Source organism: Pseudoliparis swirei, chromosome 5 (genome assembly GCF_029220125.1).
Source record: "Pseudoliparis swirei isolate HS2019 ecotype Mariana Trench chromosome 5, NWPU_hadal_v1, whole genome shotgun sequence".
In the NCBI taxonomy this organism is placed as follows: Eukaryota; Metazoa; Chordata; class Actinopteri; order Perciformes; family Liparidae; genus Pseudoliparis; species Pseudoliparis swirei.
The window spans coordinates 13652370-13670735 of NC_079392.1; the positions used below are offsets into that span (position 1 = coordinate 13652370).

The 18366-nt window shown below is 44.7% G+C and overlaps 1 protein-coding gene and 1 long non-coding RNA gene across 2 annotated transcripts in view; both read left to right on the forward strand.

Moving 5' to 3' along the window:
* Nucleotides 1-18366, forward strand: part of arhgap39 (Rho GTPase activating protein 39) — a 93195-nt gene that overhangs the window by 23612 nt on the left and 51217 nt on the right. The window lies entirely within an intron of this gene.
* LOC130194054 (uncharacterized) lies at nt 15834-17074 on the forward strand. Its single transcript, XR_008831784.1, has 2 exons — nt 15834-15905; nt 16475-17074. It is a non-coding gene; the product is annotated as an uncharacterized LOC130194054 (long non-coding RNA).

The following is an 18366-nucleotide window of genomic DNA, read 5'->3' on the forward strand; positions in this document are numbered from 1 at the left end:
GACAGAACAGATTCAGGGAGAAGTCCATAAAGGACTGTTCAGGGAACAAAAAAAAAGGAAGTTGGTTCATGAATGACTCACCATATTATATATAATGACAATGTATATTTGTTATTACTATCATTATGATATTACTATCAACATGATATTCTACAATGGGCGCCACAAAGTCGCCTCACTGCAAAAGCTGGTGCCATGTTTTTTATTGTTTTGCTTTAAATATTGTTTCTGCTGGTTGATTCCTGAGCCTTTTCAACAGAGAAGAGCTCTTGAATATCAGGGGAACAACTCCAGCGAGATTTACTTCCAAACGCATTTTAACTTCTGTGGAGTTACTGGACATTTTTGTAAAAGGTGTGCCCACCGCTTACGTGCAGGAACGCCGCGGAGAGGGGAACGTCAGGGGCGCTTTTGCACGGCTACGGAAACGGGGGGATCTCGATACCCAGCGCTGCGGGCATATTTCTCTCCAACGTCCGGCTACCACTGTGCAACAAACTGGACGAACTCCAGCCGCTGTGGGGAGAGACAGAGACTTCTCCTCATCCTCCGTTCTGTGTTTCACGGAATCATGGCTTAGTGGCTCGGTTACCAGACTCTGGCGCTCCAGCTCGGGCTAGCTTCCAGCTGTTCCGAGCGGATCTGGTCTCGAGCTCTCCGGTAAAAAAAGGGTGAGGGAATCTGCTTTTACCTCCAACAACGGCTGGCACAACGACGTAACGGTGATTCTACAGCACTGTTCACCGGATCTGGAATCTTTATCATCCACTGCAAAACCCTTCCTACTCCCACGTGAGTCTGCTTCATCCATCCTGGCCGGAGTTTATATGCCGCTGCAGGGGAACGGGAACGAGGCACAACAGAGAATTTCGCTGAATAGATCACGGCGTGGAGCGGACCTTCCGGACTCTTTTAGTTATTGTACTCGGGATTTTAATAAAGGAAACCCCAGCCACGAACTCCTAAATATAGACAGTTAATTAAATGCCCTACCAGAGAGAAGAGCATTCTGGACCACTGCTACACAACAATCAATAGGGCCTATCACGTCAGCCGTCCCTCTGAGCTGCACTGGGAACTCTGACCACGCCATGGTTCATCTGATTCTCTCAGCAGGCAGAGACTAAAGCTCTGCATGACCTGTGGTGAGGAAGTTCAAGTAGTGGACCAGTGAGGGCTCCTGGAGGATCTACGGGCGCAGCTTGACTGTACTGACTAGGACAAGTTCCTAGGACTGCTACCAACAGCCTGGATGAGTACACAGGAGGCTGTAACTTCCTACATCAGCTTCTGTGAGGACAGCTGTGATTCCATCCAGCTCCAGGGTGAAAAGGTTATAACAACGATAAACCCTGGTCTACAGCGGAGCTCAGGCAGCTAAGACTGCAGGAAGGGACCAGGCATTCAGGAGGTGGGGATTAAGGACCTGTACACAGAGTCCAAATACAGGTTTAGGCAAGACGGTGAGAGATGCTAACTTGACTGCACTCCTGAAACCGCAACAGCAGCTCTCAGCATAACGACTCCGCTTCTGTCTGGAGAGGAAACAGGCAGATCACCAACCACAAGCCCAAATCACCCACCACATGAACAGTATGTGCTTCTGGCAGACGAGCTAAAATGAGTTCTACTGCCGCTTTGATAGACAATGGAGCAGTCCTGCGACAATCCCCTACACCCCCACCAACAAGCCACACACCATCAGCCCCCCCTCCTCCAGCCCATCAGGGGCTCACACCTGGAGACACCTCCATCAACTCAGCGACGCCTCGCCATCCTGGAGAGAGCAGTCAACAGGCTGTTTAAAAAGCAGAACCCCCCCGCAAAGCAGCGGCCCGACTCCGCCTCCCCTCCACCCTGAAGCACTGTCAGCGGACCAGCTGTCTCCGGTGTTCACCTCACATCTTCACACCTCCCTGGAGACATGCCACGCTCCAGCCTCTTCAAGGCACTCACCATCATCCCCTGTCCCCAAAACCCAAGATCACAGGACTCAACGACTACAGGCCCATAAGCCCTGACCTCTGTGGTCATGAAGTCCTTTTGAACGCTTGAACTCAATACACCTCAAGACCATCACCGACTCCACTCCTGGACCCCTGCAGTTTCGCCTACAGAGCTATTATAGGTCTGCAGACGATGCAGTCAACATGGCCCTTATACTGTCCTCCAGCATCTGACTCCCGAGGAACCTACGCTTAGATCCTGTTTGTGGACTTCTAGCTCTGCCTCCCATTCCATCATCCCGTCCCTGTTGCAGGACAAGCTCTCCCAGCTGCATCGTCCGACTCCACCTGCAGGTGGGACACAGACTTCCTGACCGACAGGAAGCAGCACGTGAGGCTGGGAAACACGCCCAGGCTCCCGGACCACCAGCACGGGTTCCCCTAAGGCTGTGTTCTCTCCCTCTGCTGTTTCCTCCCTGTACACCAACAGCTGCACCTCCAGTCACCAGTCGTCAAGCTCCTAAAGATTGGATGACGACACCACCTCATTGGACTCATCTCTGGGCGGGACGAGACCGCCTACAGGTGGGAGACTGATACGTCCCCTGGACGCCGGTTGTCCTCCTGCCGGGCCTCTTAATGGAGCCCGTCCAGGTCATGGCCCTCTTCCTCTCGCTAATGGTTCACACGGTGCAGGCTGGGGGAGTTCACGGGGGTCAAACACACACAGGCGTAAGTGTTCTGCTTAGTATTCAAGAAGTACAAAGCCACTCCAGATTGTCCCCCTCGATCAATAGAGCGGGGAGGAAAAGTAGCTCGCGATTAATACATGTGCAGTGGCTGTGTGAGCTCCTGGTTGTTAGCGCTGAATAAAACAAGACCTCACACCTCCATACTGGGGATTGATTGACTAACATTTGATTTAATAAAAGCAGCGGGCCAGACGAAACATCCCGAGTTAGGACCCATTTGGTCCACTTTTGGCCCGTCACCCAACAGTTATGAAACGACGCACTAATTTGGGCCCAACGTGGACATTTTAGTTAATCACCACCTCGGAATTTGATCACAAACATTGTCAACCAATAATCAATAAATAAAAGACGACATTGATCTGGCACAAGTTGTTCCAGCCAAACTGGTTCCAGTCCCTCAAACGATTTGACAATTTTCTGAATGTGAATAAAGTGTCTCCATCACATATAAAAAATGGATAAGCATAATTCACCAATGAAAGCAGAACAGTGAGCCAGAGCGGACAGACACGTCTACCTGAATAAAAAGAACCCTGCCGACAGAAGCGTATCATATTTCATACGCCACCAGGAAGCTGAATGGATTCCTCAGCATCATTTAGGCCGTGATGTCTGGAGGTCGGCGAGTATGCTGATCACACATGGCTTCTGATCATTGACTATGATTATTGACTTGGCTTTTCATCTATAAATGCTTTGAAATTGTGAATCTGAGTGCTGATTCTACAGAAATAGTAAAGAGTAGAATGCTTTCTGAACTCTTGGAGCTTGTTCTCCACCAGAGCGACAGGGAACGAGGCTTGAGGGACCGTTAGACCCGGCGTGGCTGCTGGTCCCCCATGGTGGAATTAGTGAGCATGCCAACTGCATACCTGCAAACTTGTCCCCTTTCGGTGAAATTCACCCTTTTGAACTCATAATAGGTCATCCACGTGAATCGTGGAGATCCGAAGAGGTTTTGTTTTGGGGTCACCTCGCTGCCGTTGAGATTGCAGTGAGACGCGGAGAAAAGTGTGAAGTGTTGCTCTTCGCAATAAAACATCTTTGATGGGACGTGTCGCGTCTCGGCCAATCAGCGTTCAGATGTCCACATCGTTTGGGGGTTCAGGTTAGCTTGAATGTTAGTCCGCTACATCTGCTGCTGTCACGCTGCACGGTGTATCGATGCTAACAAAGTACCCGTACGTTAAACACGATGTGATTTAGCATATTTTTAGTATCGATACTTCATTAAGAGAGCGATCAGAGCGCACGCGCTGCTCCGTGTCAAGCTGTCTGCGCACACTGCGCTGCGCAGCTCACAGCGAGAAGTGGCGCAGCTTTAGAGACTTGACTTAAAAAATAAAAAGATGCCAGAAGTGAAATGTTTCAGTCTGTAAAGTTCTGTAACTCCAGCTGCTCATCCTGATGAACTGTGGATCATCTGGTCAGAGACTAACGGCCTCATAGTGTATAATCAATGCTATGATGGAACCATGTAGTTTCATTCATATCTGGCTGTATGAATACTCATATTACTGTCATTTGTTAAGTGTTGAAAAAGTTGGTAAAAAGTGAACCATACAGATGTTTTATTTATTAATATTATAGATAAATATACCAGTCTCGTAATTATGGTACCATATTGTTTGTATGGTGTATTGAATTCTGGTATCGGGTATCATGATATTTATGGCAGGTATGTAATATGTATAGAAGTTATAATATGAGTATCGTGACAAACAGGTAGAGACAGAACAGATTCAGGGAGAAGTCCATGAGGACTGTTCAGGCACAAAAAAAAAGGAAGTTGGTTCATGAATGACTTTAACCATATTATATATAATGACAATGTATATTTGTTATTACTATCATTATAGGGCTGAGTCAGAGAGGAGGACCTTTTGTTCTGAAACTGTTTATTATCATTATTTAGATGTGTGGTCAGAACAATAAAATGACTGTAGTTGTGGTTCTAAAAGCTTTGAGGCTTCAAACAACGTGGATGTGGTGACAAAAAAAGTCACCTGCACCCCCCCGTTGTCACCTTTTTCACCCCTCATGAGTTTGCAGGTATGCAACTAGCCAGCATTCTGACAGTTAGCTAGCTTGCTCGCTAATTCCACCAGGCTTTAATACTACAGCGGCTACAGAGCTGAGTTGTTGTCATCTGTTGCTAACAACAACGGGCTTCCCCACGCCGTGACAGGAGCATGTCACTAAGCTCCTGAGCGACACGGTCAGTGACTGCATCTTGACGTAGTCTGTGGTTGACGGTACTGCAGTCTGTGGCAGGTACTCAGTGTCCAGAGACACCACCCATGTGCCAGCACCCAAGGGTTTACGGAATTGTGAAGGCCACGGTTGCTAGGAGACCGTCTCCCCGACGTTTTTTGTGTTCAAGAGCTTTACCTGTTTCTCCGTCCACTCCGCCTCCCCACCGCCATCTGCCTGATGGATCGTGGAGGTCTCCATCGTGGAATATGCCAACTATGAACTATTCATACAGTCTGTCATATTCATTGAATGTATTTTAACTCTAAATCTGTCATTCTGTACACATTACATCTATTGCATCTGTCCATCCTAGGAGAGGGATCCTCCTCTGTTGCTCTCCTGCAGGTTTCTTCCCTTTTTCCCCCCTGAGGGGTTATTTGGGAGTTTTTCCTGATCCGATGTGAGGTTTTGGGGCAGGGATGTCTATGTGTACAGATTGTAAAGCACTCCGAGACAAATTTGTAATTTGTGAAATTGGGCTATACAAATAAACTGAATTGAATTGAATTGAAATTGGTGGGAAAAATCAAAGACAAAGAAAATCAGTAAATCCTCAGAATTGAGCAGCCGGAACAGAAGAATATTTGGCAGTTAAACGATCGATGATCAATATATTTGATTAATTTCCTATGGACCGACTAATCAATTGATCAGGTAATAGTTTTAGCTTCTTTTTGTTATTTTGTTTCCATTAACATTTACGACGGTAAATTCCATTATTCAGATATTAGTTTTGATCAGATCAATTAATAATTCAATTAAAATATCAACATGCATTTAAACTATAATATCAAATAAAAAAAATTATATAAAATGTAAGGAGCACACGTTTGGTGTAAATGTGCCTCATTCATAGAAAGATGCTGACGTTATTTGATCGATATAATAAAGCATCAAAAGGATGTGTTTGGATGTGGAGATCAGCTGATCGGATGGGTCAGTAGTTCGGAGGCCGGGTCAGTTGACTGCAGACTTTAAGCCTGACACGCCTTGTCATGCTACTGGGTGAAATCTGTTTCCCATTCCTTTGCTGTTGGGAGGCTGTCTGCCTCCAGGACGTGGACACAGTGCTGCTCATGCTGCTGCTGCTGCTGCTGCTACTGCTATTTTTAGTGTGTGGGTGTTGAGAGGTCCAGATCAGCCTACCAGATCATGGAGGCTCCGCAGATATCGCCCCACTGCAGACTGGAACACACACACACACACGCACACACACACTACAATACGTAACAGTATGGGGGGTGGTGCCAGCAAAGAGCAATGTTGCTCATGCTGGCGTTTGCTGATTGTAGATCGTGGTCGTGACTGTCTTTAGAACACAATCATAAAATAGATGTGGCAACGGCAGCTTGGTTCAAAGTGATTTGGAGATTCAGCAGAGTATTCATTTGATATTTTATTTCAATCTAAACTCATTTTCCCCTGGTGAGGAAGGTGGAGAGAGAAAGAGAGTGTAGTCATGCTTTAATAATAAACAATAATAATAAACATTTTATTTATAAGGCGCCTTTCAAGGCACTCACGGTCGCCGTATAACACATTAAAACAGTTACAGTTAAGACAACTTTGACCACAAAGCCCAATAAACTCTGTGTAATTCTCTAGTTTGTCTCTCCTGACAGACACAAGCAGAGTGACAGCTGACTCACAGGAACGAGGCCATCGTCTGCACATCAGAGGGGGACGTCGTCCCCGTGACACACCCGTTGGTTTGTGGACTGCCGCTCTGAAGCCTCCCGTTTGGGATTTTGGATGACACCATCTTGGTTTTTTACAACCCCCCACACACACAACCCACTCTCTAAACTTGTCCTGATGCTGAGTCATGGACAGAGGCTGGAAAGAGCGCCTTTTAAGGATAAATGCTAAAAACAACAAACAAAATCCAGCCAAAATTGTTTTTATCCAGCACATACTTTTGAAAATATAACTATCTGGAAAGGTTAAGTACAATCCTAGTATAAAAAAAATAAAAATAAACCCACAAGTTGCTCTTCAAGCACTGTACAAACAGATTATGTAAACGGCCGTTCATAGGACAACTATGAAGATTAATTGCCAACATCACGCAACATCACTTCAGCAGCAGCTTGTCGTGTCGAGTGTTTGCCGCTTAGAGTTTCTTCCGTCGGGGACGAGTGATTTCAATTAGCGCATCCCTTCCACGTCATTGTCGGGCGTCGTGATGATGTTGTCACGTGTGACCTGAAGTAATTACAGGAAGCCCCAGAGACCTTCAAACTCACCCCTGTGCCTTTCCTCCTGGGTCTGAACCCACTGGGCTTGTTCACAGCTGTCTGCCACAGTGGAATACTTAGCATGCTGATGTGATGGTAATGGGGATGGTGATAAAGAGTCCACTTGACTCGCGAGCAGACAGACAGGCGAGCGTGTGCTGTCATGCAACACAGAGAGGGATGCAAAGTGTCTCCGAGCTGCCGGTCAGAGGACCGCTGCTCACCAGCAATACATATTGTTCATATCATGACGATGGCAATGAGCCTCAACAAACAAGGATTTATAGTTTTTTTATCGAGATGAAGTAAGAGAGAAATTAATTTGTTCCTGAGGCTGGGAAGTGGTTCCTTTATGGTGTCTTTGATAAGCCGTTTTAATGTTTAAATCTCAAATCTATAGTGAATAGAGTTTATTTTTCCGTTAAATCTTATTGTATACATTTTAGAAAATGTAGTAAGATCATAGATCTCCAATATTTATTTTATATTGCTATGAAAACATCAACACATCGTGGTAACGTTGTAATTAAACTCAATTACTAAATATAAATAAAATAAACTCAAGTTATCCTCCGCTTGGAGCTGTTAGCTCCGCCCACAGTTCCGCTGACCAGGCGTTGATGTCGCGCTGTATGCCTCTGCACCAGGTGGGCAGTGGTGGTGATAACTCTCTTCAGTACGTTGCTATAGAGACGACAGACCGTAAAGACAAATGAATGTCCCTCCTTGCTGGTCTCATCCATATCATTCCACGTAAAGAACGATGAGGACGTATCGAGACCAGAGCCCACACCGAGGTGAGAGGGATGGGGCCGACAAACAGAGCATACAACGAGCTGAAATCGACACTTTTTGGTCGGAAAGTGCACAAAAAGAAGGAGTAACGTTTTCTTAAAACGTTATATAAGGCCCAATGATCCATGAGTTGTGATGTTTATCCCACGCACTGCACAGCAGCCACATGTCTTGTCAGATCTCGTACATTTATGTCATGATCAATCATTTGAGAAATACAATGACTTTGTGTTTATTTGATATTTGTTGAAGTCGTACTTGGCGTCCATGTGTTGATACAATGTAGCCATGCATTGAGCCGAACGCTTCTCGTTCGTAACATCGTCTTGAGTGAAAGTAAGCAGGCGAGCAGCTGGTCGAGTCGGGAGCAGGTGGCTTTAAGGGAGGGGAGTCACACCTTCAGAGCCCTGGGGTGCTGTGGAGGGAGCGCCGACGAGCTGCACGTCTGCTCGGTATGGGCACACCCATGAGCTCGCAGCAGCTGAAGTGGGTCTCGACAACATAGGAGGATATTGTTTGGTTTCATGTAATACGGAAAAGGTTCTATTCTAATCTGTGGATTATCGCCTTGGTTAATTGATCAAGCGTTTGGTCGATGAAACGTCGGAGAATGGTAAAAGAATATGCCAATCATAACTTCACAAAGCCCACGGGGGCATCTTCAGATTTCTTGTTTATTCTGACCAACAGCCCAAAGTCTTCACTTTATACTCAAAGACACAGGAAACTTGTACATATTCACATTTAAGATGCTGAAACCAGAACTCTGTAACTTTGAAATTCAATTATTCCATTTAGGGGATAACAGTATAAATATAACTATATATATATATATATAGCATGAGAAAGATGTGTAGTTTAAACAGGCTCAGGATCTCAGCTGGGACTTGAGGTGGAATTCAAGGAATTCTCAGAGGAGATTCCTTGTTTGCAGACCGGTATCAACAAGGAATGTCTGGCGACACGGAGCAGATGGAGGGGGGAGGGGTTTCTGTTATGTCATTGAAAACCTCTCTCCTGAGACAGATGCCTAACCAAACAAATAGTATCCACGATCCATTTCCATCCAGATTGTGGACCACGGCCTTTCGCACGTATAAGGAGTCCTTCCTCCTCCTCCTCCTCTGTTCACGCTGCGTCCCAGGCCTCCAGCATCAGGCCTGCCGACCCCACGAAGGACACAATTAAGCCAATTGAGGGCGGATGAAGTGAAACAAAGGGCTGAGTGAAAGGAGAGGCCCCAAGTCCGACTGGCGCTCAGCGGAGTGTGGATGAGGTCGGGACCCCATGCCTCCTGATCCATGTGGAGTGACGCTCCATCTGCTAGACTCTCATCAAAATAAAGCTGTTCTTGTTAATATGGGGGTGCATGCCCACCTGTTACATCTTTATGTTTTTGTTGTTAATAAGCGTGTGCCAATTTGTAAAGTTATTATGGTCCAATTACCACGGCAGCCATCTTTTGCATTACAGCCTGATGTTTTGAGGCTTATGGCTGCCAGGATTTGAAAGTTTGAAAGGTCTGATATAGATTATGATGCGTCTCCTCAGAGTTAGACCTCTTAGTCCGTCTCGTTTTGGGACAAAGAGGAGGCAGAGCGGCGGTTCGACCCCCTGGCTCCTCCTGTTGGAGCGCCCCTCGGGCCGAGATGGCTGAACCCCAAATGATCCGTTGTGCGAGTGTGAATGCTTCCCGCTCCTGATGAGCAGGTGGTACAAAATGTCAGCCTGTGCACCAGTGGCTGAATGTGTGATTGTTGGCTTGCGTTGTAAAGTGCTCCGAGAGAAGCGCTTTACAAATGCACTCCATTTAAAGTATATACCATTGAAGTGAATCCAGGAGGTGAGAAAGAGCTTTGTTTGAGTCACTGGTGATCAGCAGTTGAGTTGTCGAGCGATAGCCGAGAGACGGGAGCTTTCAGATTGCTTCCTCACTGCTGGGTGAAGGGAAGCATGGACTTGGGCCCTGGAGGTCTGGAAGGGTCAGGACCGTCACCATACGGTGTTTTACAAGACCAGCATGTCAGACTGTTGGCATTTAATCCAAGTGGCATGTTCAAAATGATCATTGAATGCAACCAAGTCAATCCTCTCCACCCCAAGCAGTTTTGGGGCATTTCTTTAGCTCCCGTCACATTGTTCTCTCTGTGGCCTCGTTTTTCAATGTAAGATAAAAGTCCTGCATCTCTGTGGGAGAAAAAAGACAACTCAAGCAAGTCTGTTGTGCAGTGTAACACAGTTATAAAGCCATAAATCATAAAAATGCAAGTCTAAATTCTTGCATGTATTACTTTAATCATGTATGATTAAATATGTTAATCACAACATGGCTGCATGTATTACTTGAATTATTTGACATCAGACCAGATGTCCTCTGGCTGAAGCGACATTCTAAATTACACAAAAATTCACGTCACATTTCATTTTTCACGACATAATAATGTGTCTGTTGTGTAGAATTACACAGTTACCAAGTCATACATTTGAACAAATTTAACCAAGATGAATTTCTTTGATAATTTCTTTAAAAAAAAAGGAAAACACTGGAATCTCGATATAAATTTCTCCAAGTGTTCACAATTGTTAGCAGCATTGGAAAAATGTGTTATACATATTGAACTATTACGTTATTCAAAAAGTTTTATTGGGTCAAGATTTCAAATGAAACATGTCGAATTAAATGTTTTTGATGAAATATCCTAATTTTAAGCTTAGTTTTTGGTGCTTTTTCTGATGGAACCGTTAGTCACACATGATGTGTTCATGGGTCGTCAGAAAGATGAAATTCTGATGAAAATAATGGTCTTAATCTGCTTCTGGCTGTGATATACAATGTAATTTTGGCCATTGTTTTAAAAAGAAACATGCTTTTTTTTAACCCCCTGGTTGTCCCCCAATGCTTGTCCTCTCGGTGTTGGAAGCCCAAACAAAACAGTTACACTTGAGGTGAGTTATCCAACAAAGTGTTGAAAATAACATTATTATATTGTTGAATTTATTTCATTCCGTCAGTGTTCAACTATTTGACTATAATGTCATATGATCTGCTACTTCTATACACTTTAAGAACAATGATTACTTAACCCGCTACAGGAAATTGCAGATTTTTCAGAAGGGCTCAATATCCAGGAGTTGACATTAGAGACACTGATACTTACTATCCTTCAAAAATACTTGCCCACAATATAGCCAATTTAATTCTAACAGCTGGCTCAGGATCACAGCTGACATTCAAGGAGGAATTCAAGGAATTCACTGAGTAGATTCTTCCGTGTAGCAGTTGCAGTTTTTAAGCCAATCGGCACACTGGGAAGTCTGCCGGCTCATTGAGTCACAGGTCTGCTGATCCTCCTCTGTCTGTGATCACAATACTTACTGCTGGAAGCACACAGGGCTGCAGATGCGCGAGGCCAGCGAATGTCCGTCCTCTATTGTCTTTCATTTCCCTCTCTGCCTCCATGACCATTATCCTGCCGGCTGCTTCATTCATCTGCAAATAGCAGCTCCCTCCCCCTCCACTCCATTCTTCTCCACCAGCTCTATTTCCACTCCCTCTCCTCTCTCCTCATCACTGTCTCTTCGTCCTGTTGCTTCCTTCCCGCACCTAGGAAGTGTTGCTTTTGTGATGACTTAAGTAGCACTTTTAATGACTTCATCAAAGTAACAAAACAGATACTGCTTGATTACCTTTCTGACCAATGTTTTGAAGTGGGCAATAAAGCCCACCTTCAGGTTTGACGTTGAGGCGTTTCGAGGCAGCTTTTTCTCCACTGGTGAAACAATAAAGCAGTAAACTGTTGAGTAATGTTCGAGCTCTTCTCTGATCTCAGAAGTCAGACACAAATCAGAAGGGCCAAGGCAGGAGGCTGATCTAGAGGGTAACACCCTCTGAACCCCAAACCACTGCTGGCGGGATGGATGAGCATGTTGTCTTGAAACAGTCAGCCTTTATCAAAGTAAAAAGCTGTAGGAAAAAGAAAAAGAAAGAGTTTCATCTTTCAGGTGTTCCTTGAACACATCATGCGTGTACGGCAAACAGTTTCGTCAAAAAAGGTAACCAAAATAAATTTTAAATGATATTTTATCAAAAACCTTTTCTCCGACGTCTCATTTGAATTCCTGCCCCTTTTGAAGTAACCAGATCCTGTAAAAACATTAAACTCTGAGCTTCTCAGCGACACGAGGAAGCCATGATTGACTCGTCTGGAAGGAGATACAGGAGAGGATGGAATAATGTAAGTCGTTCAATATGTATGACACATTTTTACAATGCTGTAATTCTGCACAACAGACATTACACACATTAGTATGCAGTGAAGAACGAGGCCACAGAGAGGAAAATGTGACGGGAGTTTAAAAAAGTAGAAACGGCTTGGGGTGGAGAGGGTTCAGCAAAATGCTCCCAGGTTAGAGTTCATCTAATTAATTTACATCTAAAGTAATTACATAAAGTAAAATGACTTGCAGTTGTGTAATTTAGAATGTCGCTTCAGACCAGAGGACATCTGGTCTGATGTCAGATAATTCAAGTCATACATGCAGCCATGTTGTGATTAACATATTTATTTTGAGATAAGAACAACGTGACAAATACATGTTAAAAAGCCATGTCACCTTCAGAATAATAGAACAAAATAATAGAAAGACAATGAAGAAAATTTAACATTAAAAACCATCAACCTAGATTTTATGTATTTCCTGTATTTGTCAGACATCTGTACATAGACTCGCTAGATGAACCTAAGCACATTGAGTAAGATATAGAGTTTTAGTGCATTTAAAAATATAGAGTTAAAATGTCATATCCTCATTTAAAACAAAAGAGTCTGTTTTGTCTCATCCAGGTCTTTAAAATATACTTGGTTACAACTTTGTTAATAACGCTGATATCCATTATTAACCGTTATAGCTGAAGCTGGTTGTTTTAAAATCGTGCCACTCAATTTTGTATTTTATTAATGAAAACACAAAACCTTTAGAAATGGTCCTAATAACATACAGTAAAAGGTGGCTGCTTGAATTAATTATTAATAAAGTGTCTAAGTGGTGTGTGCTGAGCTGGTCGGGGGATCCGATCCGACAACGGACCCCCATCAGGCTGATCTGCCCTCAGCCTCTTTGCCAAGACTAAAATACCTTAAACCGCCCCTGAAAGCGACGGGACAGCAGCAAGGTGCTGAAAAGCTCCCGGCCGGAGCTGAGATGCAGAGTGGACAGACAGGAGCAGGACAGCAGAGGGGAAATGGTCTAATGTCTGTCTATCTTCAAAGTGAGACGTCCATATGTGATGGTTCGACATTCTCAAATAGGAAAAACAGCTTTTCTTGTGTCGATTGAATATCTTTGGGTTTGTGGAGTGAATATCCAGATTGTTGTTAAGGGCATTGTTACCGCTTGATGAAGTTTGAAAGCTCAAACGATTAGAAGAATAACAGATGAATGGATATTGAAAGCAATCATTAGTTGCAAGTTATTTTCTGGATAAGAGCAGCAGCCAGAAGAATGTAATGGAATGTAAAGCAAGTATGTCTCAATAATGAGATCGAAGCTGGTGGTGAAATTAAGACCATGACGGAGTGCAAGCACAGTATGGAAAACTGAAAGTGGCATTAAACGCCTCTATTTTCACACAATCTATGTTAAAAGCGCAGCTTGTTCCGCCATTTAACGGCCTTTTTGACAGCCTTTTTCCTGATGGTAATCCATCTGTTTTGCAGTAGCTGCATTCTTAACATCAACCGTGTGAAAATAGAGGCATTTAATTCCACTATCGGCTTTCCATGAGACCGTCAGTGTAGTCCTATCCTGTTTGGATGGATGACGATGTTCATTTGTTGGTGATGTCCACAGTTCTCCGTTACACTGCTGCACAATCATACAGCAGGTTTAGAACGGGCCAGTGAGACAGGTGGAAAACAGCACCAAGAGTTTGGAGGATTTTAAAATTTGTTATCCTTTTCGCCCGACGACGAGTTGCGAAAGCCAATCAGCGTTGAGCCAATCAGCATTGAGACAATCCGCCGTTGGTGAATCTAACTGGCGGCTGCTGCTCTAATGGCACTGGAAGCGGAAGTCATTCAGACGTAGTCGGCAAAAGTCACCGAGCTGTGTGAGCCTACGGGTGATGTTATGAACCCAAACACGAGGGCGTTAGATGTTCCGACGTTTGTGGGATGCCCACAACAAGTAGAAAGCAGAACTAGTGGTGGTTGGCGGAAATGACAATGGTTTCCACTAGGGCTGCAACAACGAATCGATAAAATCGATAAAAATCGATTATTAAAATAGTTGGCAACGAATTTCATTATCGATTCGTTGTGTCGCGCGATTATTACGGCGCTCAATAAGTCACGGAGTATAAACAAAGTTGAGTTGAGCGCAGAGCGGCGCTGGAGAAACAAGAGTGGAGGGAGAGGCAGAGCCAATCAGCCTGAGCTGCGTTGATGAAGCCAATCAGCGCTGATTGATGAATCTAATTGGCTGCTGCTGCACGTGGCGCTGGATGCGAAGTCCTTCACGAGTCGGAGACATTCACGGAGCTATGTGCGCCTCCGGGTGACGTTATGAACCCAGACACCAGGGCGCTACATGTCACGACGTGTGTGGCATTTCCACAAGAGTATAACGTAGAAAACATGGTTATTTATTCCGTGGCGGATGGCTGAAAATATTTTTCCATGGAGAAAGGCAACGGAGATAAGCCACGCCCCCTCACCGTATGAGGCGTTTAACCCATAAATAGCCAACTCAGGAGAGTAAACCGCTGTCAGTCTGTTTGTGACGGTTCATCCACATGACCAGTGAACAGGGTTCATGCTGACCAGTGGGTCTCCAGGACCTTTCCATGACAAACACTCAGCTGTTATAAACCACATTTCCATGATTAAAATTTTATGAGATAAAACTCTGTCTATATCAGCACATTAAAAGTGAAGATGTAGTATTTAAAATAACAATGAGAATTCCAAAGCATACCGTATATATACCGTGTAAATTAACATTTGAATAAAACAAATTAGCATTACTTTTCCAAATATTTTGGGATTTTATTTTTTTCAATTACTTTTCTAGGCCTGCTAATAGCCATTTACAAATTCCATGACTTTTCCAGGTTTTCCATGACCGTACGGACCCTGTTTTGAATAAAGGGTTGAACATTATAGTGTTTTTTTAAAAAATCCGATTAATCGATTAATCGATAAAATAATCAACAGATTAATCGATTATCAAAATAATCGTTAGTTGCAGCCCTAGTTTCCACGGAGTAAAGCCCCTCGCACAAATGAAGCGAAAAGCCATAAATGGTCAACCGAGTAAACACATGTGAGTAAAGCGTTGCGAATGTTTGCATTGCTTTTGGTGTGAACAGTTATGTTATAAAAAGTCCTGTTCCGCACTATAACTTTTGGCCTTTTTACGGTGTTATTTCTTGTGTTTGGTGAACTGTAGACACATTTGCACCCTGGTGGACCGACAGTTTATGTTGGATTGGAAAAGCAGAACATAGTTTTACGTAATTCCTTTATGTTCATCAGTGAGCTGTGGGTGTTTGTACTTTAGACATAACCAGGCTAGCTGTTTCCCCCTGCTACCAGCTTTTATGCTAAGCTAGGCTAACCCCACCCTGACTCCAAGGCTGTGTCTACTACCGCGCACTTGAGCACTTCGAGCACTGACTTTCAGTGTTCGAAGTGCGCCACTGAAAAAACCAGCAGAATTCAGTGCACTGAAAGTACCCGGATGGTGCACTGCAAACGGGCAAAAAATGTAGTGTAAAACGATGGACACTATCCTAAGCGGCCGCCATCTTGGCGACGTAGCGGAAGAGGAGGAGCCCTTTCGCCAGCTTTTCATTTGATTTCTAAAACAATGGCGGACAGCCCAAGCGGTAGACCACGAAGCTACAGACCGTAAATGTAAGTATCAGCGGTAGTTACACATTGTACTGGTATTACAATGTACTACTAACATGCCATTCTCAGATTAGTGAGCATACCTAGGTAGCATTAGATGCCGTTGGATCTGCATGGCAGTTATGATAAACTAGCTGGGTAATCCACCACCCGGCCAGTCCGACGAAGGTGCACTTTTATCGGACACTTTTCGCTTGACGAGCGGGGCAGGTCGGCTCCAGGCGCTTGCTCCAGCGGCAAGTCCGACGACAGATAGCTATGTCAGTCATCAGACAGTGTTAAACAACGGCTGTTCTGTTAACCAATCGAAATAGCAATTTTAATAATGGATTAACAATGGATATGCTCAGTTTAATAACGGGTTAACATGACACCGCGAGCGTTTGCCCACACGCCGCCCGATAATTAATACCGTTACGATAGCTATCTAAGCTTGTCCTTCTAGAAATAATTGTAGCTTTCAATCATCGTTGTGTGTTGTTTTTTTAATGTCGTGTATGTATTAATTTAAATGTAATCGTGGTCTGGGACATAGCACTGAATGGCTATCCTCTTTCTGTTTCCTGCCCCAGAGACGTTTCCTGGAGGTGCTGGTCCTCTGCTGCCCTCCCGACATCTGGCTCCAATGACCTCTGGCACCTCACATCCACCTCCAGGGCCTTTAAGAAGATGGACCGCCATCGCGTCTTCAGTATCCCGAAGGACCTCTCCACAACACACCTGGCCTTTGACAGGCAGCAGTTGTAGCGTGCTTGGAGGTGGTTGCGGACAGGCTGCCTGAAGGGGGTCATGAGGCAGATGGGTTGGGACAGGCAGGGGTAGCCACCATCCCCAAGGATACAGGATCCTGGTGGAGGGTATGACTGCTCATAGAAGATGGGGCTGTTATTCAGGACCCTGGCATCATGCACTGAGTCTGGGTCGCCCACACACACATCTATGAATTTTCACTTATCATCACAGATGGCCTGCAGCTGGATGGAATGAAAAAGCTTCCTGTTAAAATAGCAGGCAGCATCCTCCGCTGGGGGCTTCACTCTGACGTGGCAGCCATCAATAGCCCCCACCACTCTGCTGAAGGCTGCCGACCCAGCTAGACGGGCGAAGCGGGCAGGGGAAGGGAAGATTATATTAATATGCAAGTCATTTTATCAATAAAATGTTGTCATTGATGTTTTGTAGTCTTTTATTGCATTTTGTGATATATATTAGAATTGATGCATGTTTGTAACAATAATTAATATGCCTGTGTTCAATTGCTAATTGATTCCTGTATCAGGGTGAACTTCACTACAACAGAGATGTGTATAAAAGTACAGTCAGTCAAAGTAGGCCTATTACTGTGTGAATTCAAGCAGATGATGCCTATCATTTCAGTGGATACTTCTTAAAACTAATTGGAATCTAGGGACAAACATGTACAGATTTGTCATGTTTAATTTCCATATGGTGTGTATGTGGATTGCAAAGAAGAAGGCTACTTCTGACAAAGATAATTGAGAATTTAGCATACCTAGCGAGGAGAATTTAATTGCAAGTACTACATGAAGCTATGCTGTGAAGGTAAGGCAAAATCACACAATTAAATGTACATGCCATCTCGACTTCAGCCAGAAGGCGGAGGCTCCTGCCGCGATTGTGGAGGTATCGCAGTTTCCACATGGGGTGGAGAAAGGGGTAAACGGGACAAAAAGAGGGCAAGAAGTGCATTCATTTTGTCACTTTAAGGGTTAGGGTATCGCAAGCAGATTTGCATATGTCACTCCCGGCTTAATTTCGCGGGTGCCGTGAACAGATTTGCGTCCGTCACTTCCGCCAAGTGGTAAACGTAAGTGTTACATTTGAGACAGCACTTCATCAGCGACGCAGTGCACTGCAATACAGTGCACTGAATTGTAGTGCACTGCATTGCAGTGTACTTCGTTAAGTGCGCGGTAGTAGACACAGCCCAACTCTGTTCTAGGCTAACCCCTCCCTACTGGAGCACCGAGGTCGAATGCCAGCCGCTGCTGCCAGTCACAGAGGTGTACCTGTGTGTAACGCCCTGGTCTGTGTGTTTGGTGTGTCTTGATTGTTTCATTCCCTGCACCTGGTCTCAGCCACTCCTGTTCCCCTAATTGTTTAATTCCCTGCACCTGCCCTCAGCCACTCTTGTCTCGTTATTGTCTCATGCCGTACACCTGTTTCCCCCCCTATAAATTGTACCAGGCTTTCCCTTGTACCCTGTCGGATTGTTGTCTTTATTTGTGTCTCCGTGTACCTGTCTTGACTGCCTGCCTTTGTTCCTGTCGCCAACTGAGTTGTTGTGCCAGTAGAAAAACGTTTTGTTTCATTTAAACTTAGTCCTGCCTTGCTTCATCTGCACATGAGCTCTGCCCCACGCTACTCCTGACACTGTGTGTGTTTTGGATTCATGTCAAAGGGAGCAGAGGGGAGGAAATGTAACTGAGAGCCTGGCGGCTAG